Below are 13172 nucleotides of genomic sequence, written 5' to 3'. Positions count from 1 at the left end.
GAGATGCCCCCTGGCAGCAGCAGGGGACACAACACGCATGCTGTCACCTCCATAAACTTACCTGGAGTGGGGAGCTGATCTCCACCACACTGCCTGGCTGTCATGTGCATGCATCTGTGCACACATGCACATGAAGCCCCCTGACCCTACCTCCTGCTCCCCCAGCCCCAAGCAGCCCTTTGCTGCCTGGAACTCTGCCCGCCTACAAGAAGAAACCCATGGTTTCCCTGGTTTTTTCCTTCAAAGTAGAACATCCTTGACTTATTTAATGTTAAATGCTTTTATTCTCTTTTCTTTTATAAATTATTTTGAAACTTATTCCGTGTAAGACCTTATTTAAACAAAGTGCCTGATTTCTGTCCAAACTTTAAAAAAATGGAATAAGCAGCAAATGATGTCACCAGATCAAGTCCAAGTTATTACAGTTCTTACTGGGTCTCATGTTTGCAGTTGCCCTCCTTTATCAACATAGTTTAATTGGATTCACTTCTGTATATGAAAAAGCCTATAAAAAGTTTCAGTTTTTCTTACGACTAATTTCCTTATTTTCCCTTCAGTTTATCCAGCCTTTTGGGGCCTTCCTTAATCTTATTAAGAAATTAAAATTAATTAAAGCATTGGAAAGTTTACCTAATTTGCCCAAAAGTGTCCTCACTGCTAATTTTTTTTTTTTTTTTGGTATTGATTAAACATTTTAGGGACATATTTCTGCTTTACTTCTGTGATACCTATATATCACTTCCCAGTTTCTTTCACTTCCTCCCCCCCCCCCCCCCCCCCCCCCCCCCCCCCCCCGAGCCATTTTAGGTTCTCCTTTTATGCCATAAACCCCAAAGTTAAGCCTCCTAAAAATGACAGAAACTTGAGAAAGAGACATAACAGTCTGGAGACAACTTCATAGAGCTGTTGACAGGATCATATTTTTCAAAAACAAATACCTCACAGTGCACTAAAAGTCAAAAGCGCTCAGTTACAGTGCATGTGCTTTAGGGCTCGACTTCAGTTTCCTACTGACATTGTCTCATTAACTGCAGCAGGCGGTAGATCAGTGAGAGGGTAAAGGCATACAGTATACTCCCTCCATTAGACCTGGATTGTTATCCCTGTAGGACCAGATTCTCTGAGCTGATGAGCACCTGCACATCCAATTGAATTAAGTCAATGTTGCTGGGTGTTCAGCATTTCTGGAAACGAAGCTGTTCATTTTTTTGGAAGTGGCGAGGCATCATACAGAAAGCTGGGTCACACCCAGCTGAACAAAAAAGTGGAACTCTGAGGCAGTGTTGTTACTGGCAAACAGTTATAATGATACATTAGATCAAGCTGCCCACGCACTAACAATTTATTATGTTGAATGATGAAATTCCATCATTCTACATCAACATTTCCAGTATGTTGAGGCCATAATAAGCCCTCACAAGAAGTGACAAGGAGGTCAGGAGTTAGTTACATTTTGTCCTCCATGTTTCTCTTGTTGCCAAGCTCCTATCACAATCTGGATCTTGTCCAGGTTAATAAGTGATGCCCTCTCACTGCTCCTTAAAACAGAATGGGAGTAGTGTCTAAGGGAAAATCATCTGATCCTTGCTGACATCCTCTTGCTGGGGCCTGGTAACTTCAACAGTTCCTTTATTGTACAACAGTGAAGTCTATATAATGAAAGAGCAAGTCAACAGCTGTTTCTCTACAACATGCGTATGAACATTCATAATTATGTCAGCATTTAATAGTTCACAAGCAACAGTGTTTGAATGTACTGTTCCATTTTTCATCACGCTGAGGAGTGATAAGCAAAGTGAAGCCACAGTTGAGGTGGGGTGAGTATTCTTTAGGAGAGGCAGTCCAACACTAGACACTAGTGATCTGAGTTAGGTAAATGGGTTCAGTCAGTTCAACTTGGCAAATATCCTTTGGTTAATTTGCTGATTATCTGGCGTCTAGATGTTTATCTTGCTGGGATCATTTGACCCCTATGGCAGGGGGGCTGGACTCAATGTTATCTCGCAAGGTCCCTTTCAGCCCCTAATGTTTATGAAATCTATGATATTGGTCTGGTTACACAACAATGGAGCCTGCTTTTAAGTATTCCTTCAAGCATTTGGCATGTATAACTTAAGGACACATTTCCTGTTTTGAAAGTCTTAGTAAATGAATTTTATATTACTAAAAGTATTTAGTGGTTAAACCTTGAATGTTGGAAGCACAAAAAAGCAAAATCTTGCTAAAACTGTTTTGTATATTTGCCTATAAAGGTCACTACTTCTTCACAATGTGTGGCTTAGGTATAGTTGGCCATGTTGAAGAATGGACTGATCTCATTATAGGAAAAGCTACCTAACGGAGAAGAGGTCTGACTCAAGGTATGACGAATCCGTATGCAGAGAATGGAAGGTTGGAAGTAAATATGGGGTGTAATGAGGTTTGCAGGGTTTTCTGTCACAAAGCAGTTTGATAAAGTAGGGCAATTGGCTCAGGTCTCTGTACACAAATGCACGAAGCCTGAGAAACTAGCAGGGAGAACTGCAAGTCCCTGCACAGTCAAGGAACTAGGATGTGACTGGAGTAACAGTGACTTGGTGGGATAGCTCACATGACTGGAGCACTGTCATGGATAAGTATAAACTGTTCAGGAAGGACAGGCAGGGGAGAAGAGGAGTTGTACTTCATGTAAAAGAGCTGTATGATTGGTCAGAGCTCCAGTATGAAACTCAGATAGGCCAACTGCAAGTCTCTGGGTTAAGGTTAGGAGAGCAACAAAGGTCACGTTGTGCTGGGTGTCTGCTACAGACCACCAGACCAGGAGGATGAGGTAGATGAGGCTTTCTTCAGACAACTAACGGAAGTTTCCAGATGGTAGACTCTGGTTCTCATGGGGGACTTCAATCACCCTGACAACTGCTTCGAGAGCAATACACCAGTGCATAGGCAATCTAGGAAGTTTTTGGAGACCACTGGAGACAACTTCCTGGTGTAAATGTTGGAGAGGCCAACTAGAGGCTGTGCTCTTCTTGTCCTGCTGCTCACAAACACAAAAGAATTGGTGGGGGATGTAGAAGAGGATGGCAACTTGGACAGCAGTGACCACAAGATGATAGAGCTCAGGATCCTGACAAAAGGAAGAAAGGAGAGTAGAAGAGTATGGACCCTGGACTTCAGAAAAGCAGACTTCGATGCTTTCAGGAAACTGATGGGCAAGAGCCCCTGGGAGGCCAATCTGAGGGGGAAAGGAGTCCAGGAGAGCTGGTTGTATTTTAAAGAAACCTCACTGAGGGCACAGGAATAAACCATCCCGATGTGCAGGAAGAATAGCAAATATGGCAGGCGACCAACTTGGCTTAGCAGAGAACTTTATGGTGAGCTGAAAAACACAAAAAGGAAGCTTACAAAAAGTGAATGCTTGGACAGATGACCAGGGAATACTGGCAATGCATAGGGGGTGCACGCGCATGCATGTGCATCCCCTGAGTTTGGTGGTGCACCCCCTGAACAAAGTGCTGCTGACCCTGCCACCAGCACCTGTAGGCAGTCACCGCTCACTACTCTCTACCCCCCTCACTGCCAACACCACCGGTGGCATCTGCAGGCAGTCCCCAATCGCTGCTGCCAGCGGTGTCTGCAGGTGGTTGCTCCCCACTGCCACATTCCCACCGCTGCAACCTGCAGGCGGTTGCAATGCCCCCCCCAGTCTCTGGAGGTATGTGGTGTTCATGCTAGGGAGGAGCATAAGAATATTGCTGGGGCATGTAGGGATCAAATCAGGGAGGCCAAACTGCAACTGGAATTGCAACTAGCAAGGTACATGAAGAAGAACAAGAAAGCAACGTGATGATGATCAGGGAAAGTGTGGGTCCCTCACTGAATGGTGGAGGCAACCTAGTGATAGATGATGAGAAGGCTGAAGTACTTGATGCCTTTTTTACTTAACTCTTCACAGGCAAGGTCAGCTCCCAGACTACTGCACAAGGCAGCACAGTTTGGGGAGAAGGTGCGCAGCCCTCAGTACTGAAAGAACAGGTTAGAGACTATTTAGAAAAGTTGGAAATGTACAAGTCCACAAGGCCAGATGCAGTGCATCCGAGGGTGCTGAGGGAGTTGGCTGATGTGACTGCAGAGCCACTGACAGGTTCTCCTGCGTGCCCTCCCCCCATTGATGATTGCTTGAGGGTCTCCAGTGGCCCTGCTGCTGACTGGGAGGCAAAAATGGGTCCATATTTAAAACCATGGTTTAGCCTCCCTGCTGATCAGAAACAAGTGGCTGGACCCCTCTGCCAATCTGCGGGGAAACCTCCAACATTAAAGGAGCTGCTACACAGCCCACTCCCACCGTGAATTCGGTAGGGCCCTAGTTATGAATAATGCAAGTAGTAGTTGGCTATTAAGTCCTTTCTATATAAAGAACAAAGGCATTTTTTATAACAAGGTTATGCCCAAATCTTACAAGGAACCCAACAAGGGTAAAATCTTGCCTCTCTAAGGAATCCCCATTGCAATGAAGCTATTTGTAAGACCAGGACCTCAGGACAAAAACAACAGCTTTGCTACAGACACAGTGTAATGCTTTAAACCACAGTTTCTTAACCTGTGGTACGCGTACTTCTGGGCGTACGCGAGACAGGCAGTGGGGTACGCAGGTGCCCCAACACTCACTCTCTCTTGCCCTCTTTTCCTCTCAAAACTATGGCAAAGAAGTTGGTGCACTGCACATTGTATGCTGCTTTAAATTCCCCAGTAATAATCTGGTTCGGCCAATAAATAAATTCCCCAGTAATAATATGGTTCAGCCCTCCTAGGTTTGGGCAACATCACCTCTAGCCCAGGTACATACTTGAGTTGTGCACCCTGGTATAAAAGGTGGCAACCCTATCCACACCAGATTAGACATCTGTCATATCACGGCCTTATATACACAGCCCTTCTTCCAACATATAGCACACATTAGTCTGTAAATATAAAATCCCCTGGAAAACTGAGTGTTGGGGTACTTATTAAAATTTTCAGAACAGAGGGGGTATTTGCTACTTAAAAGGTTGAGAAACACTGCTTTAACACTGCTCCTTTGTTCAGTATTTCATATGACTTTATGAAAGCTCTGTATTATTAAGCAAGTAACTATATAAAAACCTAATCTAATCATAAAACCTAATCCTGTGACCACAAAAATATTTTCCCACAAATGTGATAAAAACCTGTTACACTGTTGACATTTCTTAGTTTTTCTCCTAATATGGATTTCCCGTCTGGAATTAGCCATAGGATTTTCAATAGTCCTTCACTGTAGGACCACAAGCGTCTTGATCAGGAACAAAATGGAAGTTAGGTTTTAAAACTCAGCAACTCAGTGTGTACCAATCAAAGTGTTCGATGTTAATACTACGCTTCCTCTTTTTGTTAACTACCAGTAGTCACACTTTTAACTAATGAGCTTTGCTGCATGCTGGACTCTTAAACCCACAATTATTTTTTAATATTGTTTTTGAAACATTTCTTATTCTAAAAATAAAGCCTATATGAAAAAATTGTGCAGACATGTTTTAAACAACAAAAAATTTAATTGAAATTTTCAAAATGTGAGTAGTTTTTCACATTCTACTTACAAATTCACAGAGAACTGCTATTGCTGTGAAACAGAGGTACTCCTTTTGAGTTAACTTTCCAAGCCTCAACCAAGACATATATAAGCTGTACAACTGCTAGAAAGTGTCCTCGAACAAGGGCGTGATCTAACTCAAGAAATCAACACATTTTGCCACTAACTTGAGTGGGAATGAGGTGGCATACCAAAAGAGCCATGTCTACGGCCTGCACCCAATTTGGTAATCACATCTGAGATAAAGATTGGCCCAAACCAAATCCCAGCACTGGTGCATGTAATATATTCAAGATAAAATAGAACTGGAATCAAATCAGTTCTTCGATTTTCTCTAGAGGTAAGAAAGATCTAGTCAACAGGTTGCTGAATCATCATATGGCAAGCTCTTTATATAGCCACTTTTTCCCCCCCCGCTGGCTCCTTTTGACATAAATCTTGGAACAATTTGGATTCAAGCTCCATACGTGTATCACATAGCTCCAGGCAACTCAGTTATGAATGCTGCTTTATCAACCAGTGTGAATAGGATGAAATTATACCTAAGATATATTTTAGCCTGTTTCACCTGGAGAGTTTATTTAGGACACAGAGGGCATGTCTACGCACGCTTTTACGTGTGCCTAAACTTAAGCTGCATTTGCCTAAGGCGATTTTGGCGTGTGTCTACATGTGCATGCCCTAAGGCTCATTAGTGCAGCGTGTGGACAGACTTGGGACTAAAGTTAGTCCCAAGTCAGTTGACATACACAGTGTTAATGCACTTTAGTGCATCTACATGTGCATTAGGGTGCTTTAGCTATTCACACCTAAATTTGATACCTCCTTTTGCAGATATCAAGTTTAGGCATGAATAGCCTAAAATCACCACTTTTAAGGCACATTAAGGGTGTGCACATGTAGACCCAGGCCCTTAATGCACCTTAAAAATGGCTAATGCACCTTAAATCAGCATGTGTAGATGTGCCCAGAGAGAGTTTAGGACATAGTTTTTAAACACAGTGCTGCTTGTTTCCTTCATAATGGCCAACCAACCTCTTTGGAATGAAATAGTTCTAAGTTTTTAGATAGGGTATAAAGATGGCTCTTTCCCAACGGGCACAAAACTGAACCAAAGAGGCTAAAGTGGCTCTATCCAACCAAATTCTTGGTCAGTTTATTAATTTGACTGGATTATTAATTTGACTGGTCTATTCAGATTTAAATTAAACATTAGTCATCATATTTCTGAGACACTGTGAACACTAAATGTAAGTTAAACAATTGTGACCATATAGTGGCTGGTACTCTATACCCTTTACTTGTTTTTTATATTGCAGGCCTTTGGGGCAAGATCTGTCAAACATTTGTACAAGGTCTAGCCCTTTTATGTAGTATGGCAATATGTATGGGTAGTAATTACACAAACCTATCTGAAAATAAAAATTATTCAGGTGTTTTATTTAAAAACAATCTAAATATGGGAAAAGGAGCCACCAAAAAAAAGTGACAAATATTAAAAGCTTAGCAGATGAGTCAGCAGTCTGTTGGCTACACTGTACTTGCCTCTAGAGAAAACTTAGGAAAATGGAAGAACTCATCCGATTTCTTTTATTTAATATTGAACATTACACACTCCAGGCCACACTGAGATACATGGTTGCTTCTTGTGATAAGGAATATCTAATGTATGTATTTAAGAGCCTGTTGCTATCAAAACACTAATCACATTTATTTGTTACCAGACTCCAAGCCTCACTTTAAATTACTTTTGTCAATGCCATTTTATAAAATTCAAATCTTACCTTCAGAATTCTTATGTACCACTATGTAAAGGGATTCCACTCTCAATGAACTGAAAGGCTACAAAGCAAGAATTCCCTTTGTGGAGCTGTTCTGAGGTACTCACATCTCCCTGTGGATGCTCCCGTTCCTTAAGAGAATTTTGAAAGAGTAGGAATGTAAAAAAAAAAACAGTTATCCAATTCAAGCACAAAACCAGCAATTCAGAACAAGCTAACATAAAACAAAAATCCCAAATAGACATTTTTATCAGAAAAATCTACTGTTACATGTTACTAGAATATTAAAAATCTTTAGAATAGTTGCTTTACATTATACTATTATGCCAAAAAAAAGCAAGAAGAATTCACAAAATATCAGGAATTTCTGTTACCCGCCTGTCTACAATTTTGCACTCAGGTCACATAGTGTTACAAGCCTCTCCCTTACAGTGTGTTTCTGAAAGCAAGAAAGTGAGGGTGACAGAATCAAACAGTTTAACTAGATCTCATTTTGTAGTGTGGCTTCTCTCTCAAACAATGCAACACACAGTTGGAGATTTGTAATCTTTATTTCACATATACTTAAGAAGAAAACATGGCAACATTGGCAAATTGAAGGCATACATACTAAATACAAATACAGAATACATTGTTATGTATAAAGAAAATACCTGGATCTTTAGCAGTTCTTGCCAAACTAAAAGCCTATTGATTCCAAAATCTTTAACTAAAAATATGCTTGTCAAACTTTTAAGTCCCAATGATTAACGGATTGTGCCTTTTGAACTGGAACCAGGATGAAGTTTAATTTAAACACATTTTGGATTGCTTTGAAGTCTCAAGCTCAACTAGATGGGATGCAGGAAAAAAATACTAGCATTTCCCCCTTTGCCTTCAAGGCCAAATTCATGAACCAACCATGTACTTTAAAAGTTCAGTTGTTTCCTGAAAGCTTTCAATGGTATCCATAGCATGTGTTTGTATGACTTTTGAGAGGAGGTACTAAGAAGAAGAGAAAGTGCTTTTTGAATAGGGCAAGAATCTCAGCCTCCCTCCTGTTCCACAACTGCTACTCAGACAGTCCATGTTTCAAAGTATATATAAAAATTAACACATTAGGAAAAACTGATGGAGAAGTTTTCCAGAATCACTTTTCTTGTTACAAGACTGTTGAAGGTCACTGAAAAATCCCTTTAGAACAGTTATTCCTTGCAAGTAATGACAATATTAAAGGCAGTAGTATCACCAGCACAGGTTGCATCCCACTTTTAAAAATAATGTAATATGTATGATGCCAAACGGAAAGAGCGGACAATAAAAATCCATTTTTGTTCATTGTGGGGCAGGGCAGAAGAGACCAGGGAAGGCTTGTTCACACTACTGACACATCTGAATCAAAAGTACCTTCAAAGTGTCAAGAGTATAGTTCAGTCTACCAACTGGGTGATGCCAATTAGTGCCATTATGTTACTTTGATGTGGGCACCTCTCCACTGGATCACCAATTTGGTTTTAAACAACTTTCACACAGCTGCCAGCAACTTAAACTGGGTTTGAAATAACAATTCAAATGGCAAAATGCTCCAAAGTCATTGGAATGCTTCAAAACGCTTTGAAGCCATTGGGGTGGAATGGGAGAGGGAGAGGAATGTGCCTACTGCAGAGGCCAGGGTCACCCCTGGGCAGCTCCCCATGTTGTAACAAGCTAAAAGTCTCACACTTTTCATTTATTTTATTTTTGAGATAAAAAGATTTTTTTGTTTAGGAAAACTGCAGCAATTTTAAAAATTGCAAATAAACTGGTATGCTATATTGGTCTAAATAAGAAGCTGTAATAAACTAATGTGTTTAAGGTTGATGTGCATATTTAAAAGCTTTCAGGATGCTCATGAAACGTTGGTCACCTACATATTTTGACAGACGCATGTTACTTGGGTAGCTTATCATGGAAAGTTGTATTTTATTCACTGCAGTGGCCCCCAGTTCATCACCCTAATTGAAAATATATCATTTACATATTACTCATGAATAAAGCCTTCAGAGAATGCATGTCTGCAACACGAGGGAAGGAGGAAGTTTCTGTGTAAGATACAGACTTAAAAAAGTAGAGTTTTGACCATTAACTGCCTACCCTTTAAGTCCTCAGTACATAAACTATGGATCTGAGACAGTGATAACTCAAAAAGTGTCTGCTGTGGCATTCTAGGTACAATATAAATACTACAGGCACATGCTTAAAATCATGCATATTATTCATTGAAAAGAAGAAATGCACATAACACAACATATTATGTAACTGCAGCAAAAGTCAAAAGAAACAGTTCATTATCTAGAACTGTACACAAAAGGGTCAGCTGAAAATTCAAAATATTAGAAAAGAACAATAAATCTAAACCCCTGACAACATTTCTTCTACTTCATTTAATACAAACTATTCCTTCAAAAATACTAACAGAAGCAAACACCCCAGCTGAGAACTTATATTCCATTTGTCAGCTTTACGTGAATGATTTTGGCCACACTGAGACCCCTGAAAATAGGGGATAGAAACAAAAAATAAAATCTTACCCACAATAAAGCTGCCTTACATATTCTGTAGGAGATTCATCCTACTGTTGTTCTGCACCCAGCACTTGCATAGTATGCAATGCTCTGGCAGACCCTAGTCCTGAATCAGTAAAGGTCAGGAATATCTCAAATGAAAAATACACTGCTTTAGCTGAGGACAAAAGACACCTGACAATCATAACCATTATTATTCTGTTTTATATGTGGAGAAATATTTCCAATGAAAGGAAAGGAATCACATGAACTTAATTTGCTAAAACAGTAATCCTGTCAAATTATGAAAAGCTTCTTACCCCAGAAGTTCGCAACCATAGAATACATAAAATGAAAATCACTTCAATACTCTGCTTAATGGGGCAAGCCTTCCGTACAGAAGTGTATATACAAAGATCATTTAAATGATTTGGGGTGAGCTCCCTGAATGCACTTTGCAGATGTTCCAAGTGCCTAGCACACTTACCTCTTGACAGTTACCAAATGTACTCAGTTACTGACCTAGATACTGCAGATTAAAGCAAAAGGCAGGGCAAATTCTACAACTTCATCATAAATGCCTAACTGATCTGAACTCTAATAACAGGAGTTATTTAAAATTAAATAAGAAATTAATAACCCTTTCTACTACAAAACTCACCTTTTGAATGTAGGACCACCTTGTAAGCAACACTCCAGAAGAAAAGCTATTATAGAAACACATTCAATCTTAGATCTCTTTTTTTTTGGACCACTAAACACATTACAGATGTCTAACTATTTTATTTATTGGAAAGCTTACCAGACAAGTGGTCTGGTAGCATAAAGACTGGGTGTGCTGACTGAATGGTTGAAGAGTTCTGATTGTATCTGTCGCAGTAAACAAAATGCACGATAGTGTTTCTAAGACACAGGAATGACATGTCGGTTTAACAATACCCTGTGCTAAATCACATCTCAAATCAGTGCTGGTGTCCCCCTTCGTAAGGGATTCATACTCTAACCATTCACCTTGAGGCAAGGCACTGAAACTGTAGGGTTTGGAGGAATATAAAGGCAAAATAGTTAATCATTGACTATATCATGTCTGGAGGAAGATCATAAAACTAATTTAGGAAATATATTACTACTCTAAGGCCCTTTTTCTTCAGCAATATACTTAGGGCTGTCACTTGATTCAGGTTCCAGAAACAGATGAAGGTACTGATATTCCTAAAGCAACCCACGAAGGGATACCTACTCATCAGCTTAGAGGCAAGCTCTGTTGCCAGAACAGCCATGAATAGAACACAGCAGGAAAAACAAAAGCCACTAATAGAATACAATCCTATATATCAATTTAAAATGGAGTGAAGTCTCTCCCTTTTACCCCCTCAAATTGCACAGAAACTAGAGATGTAAGAATCAAAGAATGTTGTTCCACATTCCATACTAGACTTGTCACTGAGGTCACCTTACAGGAGAACCCCCCACCATAAAATACCAAAGACATTTGATAATCAATTTAATGTAATTACTAAGACAGCTCTGGTTAAACTACTACTCCATGCAAACCAAAATTCTGCTCTGTTTACACATGTAAACCCAAAGTAACTATTGAAGAAGTCAACAGAGTCAATATGGACTCATACCAGTGGAACAGAATGGAGTTTGGTGGTTTTGTTCTGGCCTGTGAAAGAGACCTTTCTGAGAAAGGGATGGGATATGGGAGAAGGAGAAGGGGGTAAGGTGGCCTTTAGGAATACACAAGACAACTTAAGCTAGAGAAATTTTATCAAAAATTTGTAAAACAGTATATATGGTAGTGTCATTATGAACATGACATTCTGGGATGTGGTTTCAATTACCAAGTTTTGCTCACAATTTCTAGCATGTTTGCTGTGATGAAAGACCATTATGATGTCCACTGGACTACATGGCTAAAGTTCATGCATTAGTATTTCTAGTTAAATATACCTGAAAACCAAATCAGATGCATTTTACTCATTCTGAAGCCATTTCACTTTATTTTTGGTTAGGATATCAAAACACTCTGAGAGTGTCTTTCTGAAAAATCAAAAATAAAATATTCCTTCCCAGCGCCACTTGAAGGTAAATAAAAAGCTGCAGCTATTCATTCAGTCCATCACTGATATACCATCACCGCAAACTTGATACACTCTGGGACTGGGTTTTGACATTTTTACGTTCTACAGAATATGTTTCACTTAACAGTATTGCTACACAGCACAGTACACCCCTGTGATACCTGAGCTAACTGTAAATGAGCTGTAGCTTGCTTCCCAGTAGTAGTATAGCTGCAATAGTGTTGTGCTCTGTCCAACCTAATCAGCCCTGCTGAGAAACAGACTGGATTAGGGAGAGTTAGCCCAGGTATCTTAGTGCCATGAAGACACACCCTTAATGCCATTCAGATAGTAGCAGAGCAGTCTGCATTAATGTCTGATAACCCTAATTTGGTTATGTGCATCTCTGGCAGAGATGGTCATCAGTAACACTGACATACAACATGGGCATTTGCAAGGCACATGTTAAAATGCAATAAAAAAATCTACCATATCATGTTTGGCCTTCTTAGTACATTCAGAAATATTTAAGAAATCAAAAAATAAAAGTCGATTAGAAAGAAGTCTGCACTTTATAACGTGTGACAGAACTGGCCCTTCCAGGATGCTGTATATGATAAGTTTGCATCATGTTGAAGCATACCATAGCTATCCAGAAGGGTTACATCATTACTTTTCTACTTAAATAGCAGAAAACTTGTTTGAGCATTTCTGAACATTTTGCTGTGAACTGTAGCAAGGATTTCTGTTTTACTTCTTCTGTGTGTTTCTTGAATCCTTCTGCATTGTCCATGGTTCAATACTGTATTCGTACACGTTCAGATACATCTCTAGGAAAAGCCTATTTATTCAGCCATGTGCTTATTTCCAGATCTGACCTACAGCACAGGTTTATCACCAACACCAAGTAGAACTTCAAACATAAAAAACAAGCAAGCGAGCAAGCAGACAGACAGATCATGCCACCCAGCAATCTGCAGAGTTCATTTCACAGCAAGGTTTTTGTTCATTATTTAAAAGTTTCCATCTCTGAAGACTCCCAATATCCCAGTCACAGAGCATAAGTGGATGCATTTAAAACGCTACAGTTGCCCTTTTATGAATACTTATATGATTATTATTTCAATTATTGACAGATATAACAGTAAAAACATGCCAGTAAAAAGGTTTGGTTGTCAGTAAAAAGTTTGCACATTGTCAGTAAAAAAAAAAATAC

This window comes from Gavialis gangeticus, unplaced genomic scaffold, assembly GCF_001723915.1.
Source record: "Gavialis gangeticus isolate Ggan-Ray unplaced genomic scaffold, GavGan_comp1, whole genome shotgun sequence".
NCBI lineage: Eukaryota > Metazoa > Chordata > Crocodylia > Gavialidae > Gavialis > Gavialis gangeticus.
Note: the sequence above shows the minus strand (reverse complement) of the source record.